Source organism: Oncorhynchus gorbuscha, linkage group LG23 (genome assembly GCF_021184085.1).
Source record: "Oncorhynchus gorbuscha isolate QuinsamMale2020 ecotype Even-year linkage group LG23, OgorEven_v1.0, whole genome shotgun sequence".
Taxonomy (NCBI): domain Eukaryota; kingdom Metazoa; phylum Chordata; class Actinopteri; order Salmoniformes; family Salmonidae; genus Oncorhynchus; species Oncorhynchus gorbuscha.
The window spans coordinates 20,983,316-20,996,800 of record NC_060195.1 but is presented as its reverse complement, the minus strand read 5'-3'; the positions used below and the strand labels follow the sequence as shown (position 1 = coordinate 20,996,800).

The 13,485-nt window shown below is 40.7% G+C and overlaps 1 long non-coding RNA gene across 1 annotated transcript; it reads right to left on the bottom strand.

Moving 5' to 3' along the window:
* Window positions 1–5,118: 5,118 nt before the first annotated feature.
* Window positions 5,119–12,460, bottom strand: LOC124011645. Its single transcript, XR_006834605.1, has 4 exons — window positions 12,323–12,460; window positions 12,117–12,230; window positions 7,387–7,585; window positions 5,119–7,037 (listed from the first exon to the last, which is right to left on the bottom strand). It is a non-coding gene; the product is annotated as an uncharacterized LOC124011645 (long non-coding RNA).
* Window positions 12,461–13,485: the final 1,025 nt, after the last annotated feature.

Below are 13,485 nucleotides of genomic sequence, written 5' to 3'. Positions count from 1 at the left end.
GGAGAACTAACCACATGGACATTTTTAGGGATAGGACATCATCGTTTATCGGAGTGTACACAATGACAAATGTCCTCCAAGATTCCTAAGACTGTGTTGTCATGACAGATCTACAGTAACTTCTCCTCCTCATGTAGTCTTTATCTGATGGAATGAACAATGAGGAGCAGATGGGTTGTACAGCGTGGTAACTGGATGGCATGGAGTGACAGACACACCCTCCATCAAGTACACTGCACACTCACATTAGTCTTAGACTCCCAGAGGTAAATATGGAACAAGGTGGTGAGGGTTCTTGCTGAGTGAAGTGAACTTCCAAAGACTTCTATGAGAAAATAGTGGTTCAGTCTGTTGAATAAAATACTCTACTGTGGAGATCAGTTCTGTCAGTCACAGCCAAATTCTGAGAGACATCTAATTGATGGAGGTTGTATGGCTTGTGGAGGTTTTCTAACTTAAACATGAACTTACACACTGCAGGTGACCGCTTTAATAACAACATGTGAGTGTGAGAGATTAAAGAGCCACTGAACACACCGATTGGCGCATGTGATTTCAGTCTTGGAAGTGTTTCCTGACTGATTCCGCGTTTGGTTAATGATTTTTGTCCCCCATAAGACACCGTAGACGCGGAAGCCTATTTCACTTCTTCAAAATCCCCCAAATTATGTTTTAGTTGCATAATTTTACATCCAAGGTGTTTGGTGCAGTATTTCTCAAGTAAAAAAATGTGTGACGTTTTGTCTTATGCAAACAAAGTTGGAGCTGTTGTCTTATGCCAGTGGTCACCAACCTTTTCTGTGTGAAGATCACTTTCTGAGTCAAAATGCAAGCTGAGATCTACCACTCAGATTTAAAAACCTCTTGAAACTAGGGGGCACTCTTTTTATTTTTGGAAAAATAACGTTCCCAAAGTAAACCGCATATTTCTCAGGACCAGATGCTAGAATATGCATATTATTGACAGTTTAGGATAGAAAACACTCTAAAGTTTCCAAAACTGTCAAAATATTGTCTGTGAGTATAACATAACTGATATTGCAGGCGAAAGCCTAAGAAAAATCCAATCAGGAAGTGACTCATGTTTTGAAACCGTTGTGTTCCTATGCACCCCTATTGGCCACTGAAAGGGATATCAACCAGATTCCTTTTTCTACGTATTCCCTAAGGTGTCTACAGCGTAGTTTCATGCCTTTATGTTGATGAATGAGCGTAAACGACTACATTGCGTAAGTGACCAGCTGAGGGCTCTCAGAGTGATTCTTGTGTAAAAGACAGAGGTAGTCATTTTTCCTCTCGCTCCTACTGAAAAGCCAATTGTCCCGGTTGATATATTATCGAATAGATATTTGAAAAACACCTTGAGGATTGATTATAAGAAACGTTTGCCATGTTTCTGTCGATATTATAGATATAATTAGAATTTTTGGGGGCGTTGTCGTGATCGCTATTTCCGGTGGATTTCTCAACATCATGTGACAAACAAACGGAGGAATTTTGGGTATAAAAATAATCTTTATGGAACAAAAGTAACATTTGCTGTCTAACTGGGAGTCACATCAAAGGTAAACGGTTAATTTGATTGCTTTTCTGATTTTCGTGACCAAGCTTCCTGCTGCTAGCTGGACATAATGCTATGCTAGGCTATCAATAAACTTACAAAAACACTTGTCTTGCTTTGGCTGTAAAGCATAATTTCAAAATCTGAGATGACAGGGTGATTAACAAAAGGCTAAGCTGTGTTTCACTATATTTCACTTGTGATTTCATGAATATGAATATTTTCTAGCAATATTTTTTGACCGTTGCGCTATGCTAATTAGTGTAGTTGATGACAATTCTCCCGGATCCGGGATTAGTAGTTCCAAAAGGTTAAAAAAACGTACGTCTATGCAACATTAGCCAATTAAAAACAGTTTGTAGCAATGAGGTTTGTGCAGTAGGCTATTGGCCCAATACATTATCACTGCATATTGGCTATACTTGAATTGCCATGCCAATGTTATTCTTCTCAGACCATTTTGAAATTATATTGAAAATATGTTGGTATATATATATATATATATATATATATATATATATATATATAATATATCATTTGTTGTATTACTTGTGAGGTACAGCTGAGTGAAAGTAATAATTTGCTTATTTTTTGTATTACCGGACTGATGGCCTGGATCTGATGGTCAGTTTGAGAGGAGGGAGGGAGAAGTGGTGAGGCTGCCTCTCACGCCCTCTGCTGACAAAAGGGGACGCAGTCTTCCAGCCGATGGCGAAACTCAAGTCGCACTGCCTTATGCACCAATTCGTGTTGTTACTTCTATGACCAGAGAAAGTGAAATATTCCTAAAAAAGACAAGCTGCTAATAATAACAACACAAGCTTATGGGAACACTTTGCTCTAGTCTTTCATTGCAGCTGCAGTGCTGGTTGTAGGGTGAGTGGAAGTAGGGAGAATGCACATTTTATGGCTTATAAAAGTGTTGAACAAAGTGTTGACAGTGCTCAATAACAACTTAAACATGAACTTACACATAAAAACAGCCGCTCTTTGCAGTATTCGCTGAGTATCTCTCTATTCATGGGTTTAAACGTTTTTAAATCTCACAGTATCAACTTTGCTGTGCGTTCGAGGCTTCTTTTTACAGTAAATGGCTTGAGGAAACTGTGCAGACATGGTGATCTGAGCTATCTGTACTTGCTCTCTGGGCCTGCCGGGTAGGCGGAGTTCTACCTTCAGACACATTTTTAAATGGTTCAAAATGGGAACACTGCTTTCCCAGCTGAATCAAGTGCACCTACCACCAACAGTGCGGAACTAATAAAAAAATAGGATTGCAAGGCTTTATCGTTGGGTTTTTTAAATAAATGTTTGGTGATGGACTAGGAATGCCTTGGACTTCAACCAGTTGGTGACTAATGGTCTATGCTATCGGATAGAGAGCAATCACTGCAGCTGTTCACCCCATGTTAGTGGGCAAATGCACATTATCAAATCAAAACCCAACCTTCATTTACCCGTTTTGAGGCACGGATGTTCCAAACTCTGTTTTAGACGAGACTGACTATGACCAAAATGATCCTATTTACACTTTGTAGTACATTCTGACACTAGAATAATTGACTCATATCGATGCCACATATAGTGCATTCAGAAAGTATTCAGACCCCTTCACTTTTTACACATTTTGTTTCAGCCTTATTCTAAAATGGATCAAATAGTTTCCCCCCTCGTAAATCTACGCACAATAGCTCATAATGACAAAACAAAAACAGGTATTTAGACATTTCTGCAAATGTATAAACCCCACGGAAATATCACATTTACATAAGTATTCAGACACTTTTCTACTCAGTACTTTGTTGAAGCACCTTTGGCAGCGATTGCAGCCAAAAGTCTTCTTGGGTATGATACTACAAGCTTGGCACACCTGTATTTGGGAGTTTCTACCATTCTTCTCTACAGATCCTCTCAAGCTCTGTCAGGTTGGATGGAGAGCGTCGCTGCACAGATATTTTCAGGTCTCTCCGGAGATGTCCAATCAGTTCGGAATCTGTCTAGGCCACTCAAGGACATTCAGAGACTTTTCCCGAAGCCACTCCTGTATCGTCTTGGCTGTGTGCCTGTTGTCTTGGTCGTTGTCCTGTTGGAAGGTGAACCTTCGCGCCAGTCTGAGGTCCTGAGTGCTCGGGAGCAGGTTTTTTATCAAGGATCCCTTTGTACTTTGCTCTGTTCATGTTTCCCTCGATCCTGACTAGCCTCCCAGTCTCTGCCACTGAAGAATATCTCCACCACATGAAGCTGCCACCACCATGCATCACCGTAGGGATGGTATTGGCCAAGTGATGATCGGTGCCTGGTTTCCTCCAGACGTGACGCTTGGCATCCCTTCTCCCCCGATTGCTCAGTTTGGATGGGCAGCCAGCTCGGGGAAGAGTCTTGATGGTTCAAATGTGTCCTTGGAGGCCACTGTGTTCTTGGGGACCTTCAAAGCTGCAGACATTTTTTGGTACCCTTCCCCAGATCTCTGCCTCGACACAATTCTGTCTCGGTGCTCTACGGACAATTCCTTCGACCTCATGGCTTTGTTGTTTTTTTTTTGCCCTGACATGCACTGTCAACTGTGGGACTTTATATAGACAGGTGTGTGCCTTTCCAAATCATGTCCAATCAATTTAATTTACCACAGGTGGACTCCAAGTTGTAGAAACATCTCAAGGATGACCAATGGAAACAGGATGCACCTGAGCTCAATTTCGAGTGTCATAGCAAAGGGTTTGAATATTTATGGTTATTAGGAACATAAATCCAAGTGCATCCCACATGGCACCCTATTCCCTAGATTGCAAGGGCCCTGGTCAAAAGTAGTGCAGTAAATAGGGTGACATTTGGCACACACACAAAGTCCTTGGTGCTAAGAGATAACATCCCCTTTATTCCTAGGAGAGAAACTGTCTCAGAGCTGTTGGAGAATCAATGTAAGACGGTTTACAAAACAAGGAAGTGATACCAGGTAACTAAATGATCTAGCTCCATAAGAGTTATTGTTATGGTGAAATGTGATGTTCCAACTTCTGCCAAAGCCTATTTTCCTCTATGTAGGTTTGTCAAGCACAAGTCTCATTGAATGAACAGACATAAATGTGAAAGTAATTCTGTTTCTGGATTGTGGTAGGTTTTTGGCCTCAGATACAGTTCATTACTGTACACTTCAAAAGGTACTAAGTTTGACTGGGGTAGGCTATCACCCCAATAAATTGCTTTAAAGGCAGTTGTTCAAAGCAACAGGAAAATCAGAGGTGTCTCTGTGTCACTGATTTAATCTCAGCCAGTCTGTGTTCCCTCAAGCATTTCAGCAAAACAACTCATCACAAGTTACTCCTACAAACAACTCTTGATAACCACTTTTCCGACTCACAGAACTTGCAGTTCATGGATGGTGAGGTTTGAATTATTCAAAGACCAAAGAGCAGGGGTGTCTATTTCAGTCTGGTGAAGAAACAGTACAGTTCTGAATGATGTGTACAGTAAAAACACATAGTAGCACCAATTCCACTTTTGTTCAGGTTAATTGCATTTTATAGTCTAAGCACAGTCATTTTTATTAACAGAGTCGATCCAGAAAACTACAGTAGAAGAGTGTTCATAAGTGATGATGCCAAAACAATTGGAACACTATTGGAAACAAGCTGGTCTACCAGAAAATCATTAGACATGGAGATACATCTAGTGAACAAACTAGATACAGACAGTATGCAAACTTTGACGGAATTAATCAAATACACTACACTAGCCCAACATTGGAACACTGTACTGTCTGCTACTGTACGCTCTCCTCTGGCAACCATTAATTATTATGTTGTTAGTCAACAGAAAGGCAGGCAGAGGTTTTATGGACAGATAAATGACAAGTCTGACCATTTATGTTGCTATGTTTACCTTCATTTAACTAGACATAAGAACAAATTCCTATTTTCAATGACGGCCTAGGTACAGTGGGTTAACTGCCTTGTTCAGGGGCAGCCTTTGGGTTACTAGTCCAATTCTCTAACCACTAGGCTACCTGCCGCCCCCTGTTGAAGCAGTCGTCTACTTATTCAGCGCCCATCAAGACCAAGTGTCAGAACAGTATGTTCCTACACATTCTCTTCACACAAGGAAAAATGTTTTATTTAATGTTTGCTATGTCAATGCTTTTTGTATGACATATTTAAGCTTGTTAAAGAAAAATAAAATAGCTTTTAAACATGGGCAAGACTACACTTTCCTGAGTAATCAGGATGAGTCATCTCTTTTACTGCACATATTCTGTCTACTATAAACTAAAACAAAGTTAAGGGGGACATTTTTGGGAAAATAATAAATGTAATAATAAATTATTCACTAAGCCCAGTGAGAGACAGCTCTTCTACAATTGTACAGCTGAATAACTAAGGGAATGATGAATATCATCCTAAAAAGCTCTTAATTCAAACCAGAGGTTCAGGACAGTATGTCCTCGAGGTCCATAAAGGCTGACTTAGTGCTTTCACAATCACCAGCCCAATACAACAGCAGGCAGAGAATATTATCAGGTACTGAAAAACATCCTGGACCCTCTCCCCCATCTAGCCCCACTTCACATGACATATGTTGCTGGGCTGCTGAACAAGTGATTGCCTATAGAGGTAATAAGTCCAACATCTACAGACAGAGTTGGCCCTTGGGAACTAGAAACAGGCTCTGTTATTATTATTGTTATTGTTATTATTATTATTGTTATTATTATTTGAAACAAGCGCTGTCAGAGGAAACAAGGAAAGTAATGTTTCCTTATGTTGTGAACTTAAATCCCAATGCTGCCTACATACATTTAGTCCACCATAGAATAACATGGTTAGTTAAGATAAAGATATCTAACTGTATCAGAATTCGTGTAGCCATAGAAACTGATCCCGAGTGTTTGAATGAGAAACATGGTTGAGTAATCAGAGAGTTGTTCTTTCTTCTTTATTACAGTGGATTGCTTCAGTAAATGTGAAAGCAGACACAGAAGAGATATAGGGAGAGTCTGTCCTAAACCCACCCTTATCTCTAATAAACCGCCAACCACCGAAAAATCACTAGGTTTCACATTTGATCATGTATTGATTTGTTTTTGATATGGAAACAGGTTCCTTGCCGATGCATGCTGTAAGTTAAGATAAGAATGAGACAACAGCATGCCTCCAGGCCAGGGACACTCCCATGGATGAAAGTATCTTACTTTCACTATACCAGGTTTGTTTAATATATCACATTCTACGTTTGTCTCACAAGGGAAGAAGAAAATTCAAAAATGTGTCAAACTTGGGGATTACTGTAATTGAAAAGTTTTATTTAGTTTGAAGAGATTTAACAGGTTTCAGAATGGTTGTTTTCTGTAATAATTGGTTCAACTGTTGTGAAGTTGTCCTGTACCGTCAGAGTCAAACTTGAGACTTCTTGTTGATACCGTTTTTTCCATCATAGACAAAGGGATTTTCTGATCTTCAGTTTCACTTTTTTGAATCTCTTCCTTTATGAAAAAAGTACAAAGATGTTAATTACCATCTGCATCAGTAGTCAGTCACATTGCTAATATATTGACACTTTATTTGTGATTTGCATCATCAGCTAATACCTCATTAACTTCAGAATGTTGCAGCGGTGGTATATCTTCCACTTTGACAAAAACATCCTCATCTGACTTTTGACTTACATTTCCTGACCCTCCCTCTTGTAAGGATAAATTAATACATGTGACCCCATTATGGTTACTCAGGGGTTGACAACTCAGGAGGGAGGGAGTATGGGCCCTGGTCAAATGTAGTATACTATATAGGGAACAGGATGCCATTCGGGACGCACCCTACAGGATAACTCACCTATGAGCTGACCATGACGGGGGAGTCTGAGTCTGGGATGCAGCAGGTCAGAGGGCTCTGTAGGGCGGAGGTTGGGGTTGTGGCTGTCCCACGTTCCATGGTTTCCGAACGGAGAGGTAGAGGAGAGGAGGCAGGCTGCTGTCTCATGGTTTTCCCTCTGTGAAGAGACTGTGGGCTCACATTCTAGGATATCACTTCCCTACAACACAGGAAAAGAGGATATCACTTCCCTACAACACAGGAAAAGAGGATATCACTTCCCTACAACACAGGAAAAGAGGATATCACTTCCCTACAACACAGGAAAAGAGAATATCACTTCCCTACAACACAGGAAAAGAGTATATCACTTCCCTACAACACAGGAAAAGAGGATATCACTTCCCTACAACACAGGAAAAGAGGATATCACTTCCCTACAACACAGGAAAAGAGAATATCACTTCCCTACAACACAGGAAAAGAGGATATGACTTCCCTACAACACAGGAAAAGAGGATATGACTTCCCTACAACACAGGAAAAGAGAATATCACTTCCCTACAACACAGGGAAAGAGGATATCACTTCCCTACAACACAGGAAAAGAGGATATCACTTCCCTACAACACAGGAAAAGGAATATCACTTCCCTACAACACAGGAAAAGAGGATATCACTTCCCTACAACACAGGAAAAGATAATATCACTTCCCTACAACACAGGAAAAGAGTATATCACTTCCCTACCACAACACAGGAAAAGAGTATATCCCTACAACACAGGAAAAGAGGATATCACTTCCCTACAACACAGGAAAAGAGGATATCACTTCCCTACAACACAGGAAAAGAGGATATCACTTCCCTACAACACAGGAAAAGAGGATATCACTTCCCTACAACACAGGAAAAGAGTATATCACTTCCCTACAACACAGGAAAAGAGTATATCACTTCCCTACAACACAGGAAAAGAGTATATCACTTCCCTACAACACAGGAAAAGAGTATATCACTTCCCTACAACACAGGAAAAGAGGATATCACTTCCCTACAACACAGGAAAAGAGTATATCACTTCCCTACAACACAGGAAAAGAGTATATCACTTCCCTACAACACAGGAAAAGGTATATCACTTCCCTACAACACAGGAAAAGAGGATATCACTTCCCTACAACACAGGAAAAGAGGATATCACTTCCCTACAACACAGGAAAAGAGGATATCACTTCCCTACAACACAGGAAAAGAGGATATCACTTCCCTACAACACAGGAAAAGAGAATATCACTTCCCTACAACACAGGAAAAGAGAATATCACTTCCCTACAACACATGAAAAGAGAATATCACTTCCCTACAACACAGGAAAAGAGAATATCACTTCCCTACAACACAGGAAAAGAGTATATCACTTCCCTACAACACTCACTTCCCTACAACACAGGAAAAGAGTATATCACTTCCCTACAACACAGGAAAAGAGTATATCACTTCCCTACAACACAGGAAAAGAGGATATCACTTCCCTACAACACAGGAAAAGAGGATATCACTTCCCTACAACACAGGAAAAGAGGATATCACTTCCCTACAACACAGGAAAAGAGGATATCAACAACAGGAAAAGAGGATATCACTTCCCTACAACACAGGGAGGATATCACTTCCCTACAACACAGGAAAAGAGGATATACTTCCCTACAACACAGGAAAAGAGAATATCACCCTACAACACAGGAAAAGAGGATATCACTTCCCTACAACACAGGAAAAGAGAATATCACTTCCCCTTCCCTACAACACAGGAAAAGAGTATATCACTTCCCTACAACACAGGAAAAGAGATATCACTTCCCTACAACACAGGAAAAGAGGATATCACTTCCCTACAACACAGGAAAAGAGGATATCACTTCCCTACAACACAGGAAAAGAGGATATCACTTCCCTACAACACAGGAAAAGAGGATATCACTTCCCTACAACACAGGAAAAGAGAATATCACTTCCCTACAACACAGGAAAAGAGAATATCACTTCCCTACAACACAGGAAAAGAGGATATCACTTCCCTACAACACAGGAAAAGAGGATATCACTTCCCTACAACACAGGAAAAGAGGATATCACTTCCCTACAACACAGGAAAAGAGGATATCACTTCCCTACAACACAGGAAAAGAGTATATCACTTCCCTACAACACAGGAAAAGAGAATATCACTTCCCTACAACACAGGAAAAGAGGATATCACTTCCTACAACACAGGAAAAGAGGATATCACTTCCCTACAACACAGGAAAAGAGGATATCACTTCCCTACAACACAGGAAAAGAGGATATCACTTCCCTACAACACAGGAAAAGAGTATATCACTTCCCTACAACACAGGAAAAGAGTATATCACTTCCCTACAACACAGGAAAAGAGTATATCACTTCCCTACAACACAGGAAAAGAGGATATCACTTCACTACAACACAGGAAAAGAGGATATCACTTCCCTACAACACTTCCCTACAACACAGGAAAAGAGTATATCACTTCCTACAAAACAGGAAAAGAGTATATCACTTCCCTACAACACAGGAAAAGAGGATATCACTTCCTACAAAACAGGAAAAGAGGATATCACTTCCTACAACACAGGAAAAGAGTATATCACTTCCCTACAACACAGGAAAAGAGTATATCACTTCCCTACAACACAGGAAAAGAGTATATCACTTCCCTACAACACAGGAAAAGAGTATATCACTTCCCTACAACACAGGAAAAGAGTATATCACTTCCCTACAACACAGGAAAAGAGTATATCACTTCCCTACAACACAGGAAAAGAGGATATCACTTCCCTACAACACAGGAAAAGAGGATATCACTTCCCTACAACACAGGAAAAGAGGATATCACTTCCCTACAACACAGGAAAAGAGGATATCACTTCCCTACAACACAGGAAAAGAGGATATCACTTCCCTACAACACAGGAAAAGAGAATATCACTTCCCTACAACACAGGAAAAGAGGATATCACTTCCTACAACACAGGAAAAGAGTATATCACTTCCTACAACACAGGAAAAGAGTATATCACTTCCCTACAACACAGGAAAAGAGTATATCACTTCCCTACAACACAGGAAAAGAGTATATCACTTCCCTACAACACAGGAAAAGAGAATATCACTTCCCTACAACACAGGAAAAGAGGATATCACTTCCCTGCAACACAGGAAAAGAGGATATCACTTCCCTACAACACAGGAAAAGAGGATATCACTTCCCTACAACACAGGAAAAGAGGATATCACTTCCCTACAACACAGGAAAAGAGGATATCACTTCCCTACAACACAGGAAAAGAGTATATCACTTCCCTACAACACAGGAAAAGAGTATATCACTTCCCTACAACACAGGAAAAGAGTATATCACTTCCCTACAACACAGGAAAAGAGTATATCACTTCCCTACAACACAGGAAAAGAGAATATCACTTCCCTACAACACAGGAAAAGAGTATATCACTTCCCTACAACACAGGAAAAGAGGATATCACTTCCCTACAACACAGGAAAAGAGTATATCACTTCCCTACAACACAGGAAAAGAGTATATCACTTCCCTACAACACAGGAAAAGAGTATATCACTTCCCTACAACACAGGAAAAGAGTATATCACTTCCCTACAACACAGGAAAAGAGTATATCACTTCCCTACAACACAGGAAAAGAGTATATCACTTCCCTACAACACAGGAAAAGAGGATATCACTTCCCTACAACACAGGAAAAGAGTATATCACTTCCCTACAACACAGGAAAAGAGTATATCACTTCCTACAACACAGGAAAAGAGGATATCACTTCCTACAAAACAGGAAAAGAGGATATCTCAGTAAGAGGCCAAAACGTAAGTAAGAGGAAGTCTTCTGGAGGGTAGCTCTATTTCCCTGTGTAGGCTCCAGCTCTAGAGCCGAGTCTTTACTGGCTTGGAGAGAGTCGTTACTGGCTTTTAGAGAGAGTCGTTACTGGCTTTTAGAGAGAGTAGTTACTGGCTTTTAGAGAGAGTAGTTACTGGCTTTTAGAGAGAGTCGTTACTGGCTTTTAGAGAGAGTCGTTACTGGCTTTTAGAGAGAGTCGTTACTGGCTTTTAGAGAGAGTCGTTACTGGCTTTTAGAGAGAGTAGTTACTGGCTTTTAGAGAGAGTAGTTACTGGCTTTTAGAGAGAGTAGTTACTGGCTTTTAGAGAGAGTAGTTACTGGCTTTTAGAGAGAGTAGTTACTGGCTTTTAGAGAGAGTAGTTACTGGCTTTTAGAGACAGTAGTTACTGGCTTTTAGAGAGAGTAGTTACTAGCTTTTAGAGAGAGTAGTTACTGGCTTTTAGAGAGAGTAGTTACTGGCTTGGAGAGAGTCGTTACTGGCTTGGAGAGAGTCGTTACTGGCTTGGAGAGAGTCTTTACTGGCTTGGAGAGAGTAGTTACTGGCTTGGAGAGAGTAGTTACTGGCTTTTAGAGAGAGTAGTTACTGGCTTGGAGAGAGTCGTTACTGGCTTGGAGAGAGTCGTTACTGGCTTGGAGAGAGTAGTTACTGGCTTGGAGAGAGTTGTTACTGGCTTCAGAGAGAGTAGTTACTGGCTTGGAGAGTCGTTACTGGCTTGGAGAGAGTCGTTACTGGCTTGGAGAGAGTCATTACTGGCTTGGAGAGAGTCGTTACTGGCTTAGAGAGAGTCTTTACTGGCTTAGAGAGAGGTCTGGACGTCATCAGGCTCAGCCGGAAGTCTTCATCTTCCTCATTCTCGTCCTCTCTGCTGCCAGTTAGTCAGAGCCTGGCTGTCTGCCTTAGACAGGTCTACAGGACCAACACAGACCAAATCAAACACTTCATACAATACCAAAATGATACATGTGTTAACCAAGGTGAAATTAAATTTTGCAGCTCACTTATTAATAGAAGCAGTCCTTCACTGTCATTCATATCTTCCTCTTCTTCTCCTTCTAAGGCATCATTGCAGCTGTCATCTTTCAAATTCGTTATCCTTTCTCCTGCCTCAGCACATTCCTCCCGCCACTCTGTTTCATCTTTGTCTTAACCAAACACATTCAAGATACAGTAGTTTAGGAATTTTGTAGATGACAGGTTTTGCATCTCAAATGGCACCCTATTCACTATGTAGTGCACTAATTTTGATCAGGGCTCTGGTCAAAATCAGTGCACTACATAGGGAATGGGGTATAATTTGGGACACACCTGCGTTGACACATTGTAAAAGCTCCCTCATCTTGTACCACATATAAACCAAGATCATAGTGTACACCACATGACCAAAAGTATGTGGACACCTGCTCATCCAACATCTCATTCCAAAATCATGGGTATTAATATGGAGTTGGTCCCTCCTTCGCTGCTTTAACAGCCTCCACTGTTTTGGAAAAGCTTTCCACTAGATGTTGGAACATTACTGTAGGGACTTGCTTGCATTCAGCTACAAGAGCATTAGTGAGGTCGGGCACAGATGTTGGGCGATTAGGCCTGGATCGCAGTCGGATTTCCAATTAATCCTAAAGGCATTCACTGGAGTTGAGGTCAGGGCTCTGTGCAGGCCAGTCAAGTTCTTCCACACCGATCTAGACAAACCATTCCTGTATGAACCTCAATTTGTGCAAGGGGGTATTGACATGTTAAAACAGGAAAGGGCCTTCCCCAAACTGTTGCCACAAAGTTGGAAGCACAGAATGTTCTAGAATGTCATTGTATGCTGTAAGCATTAAGATTTCCCTTCAATGGAACTAGGGGTCTTTTCCCAAACCAGACTATTATTCCTCCTCCACCAAACTTTCAAATAAAATATAATTTTATTGGTCACATACACATGGTTAGCAGATGTTAATGCGAGAGTAGTGAAATGCTTATAGTTCTAGTTCCGACAATGCAGTAATATCTAACAAGTCAAACAATTTCACAACAACTACCTTATACTCACAAATGTAAGGGATGAATAAGAATATGTACATATAAATATATGGATGAGCGATGGCCGTGCGGCATAGGCAAGATACAGTAGATGGTATAGAACAGTATATACTGTATATACAGTTGAACAGTA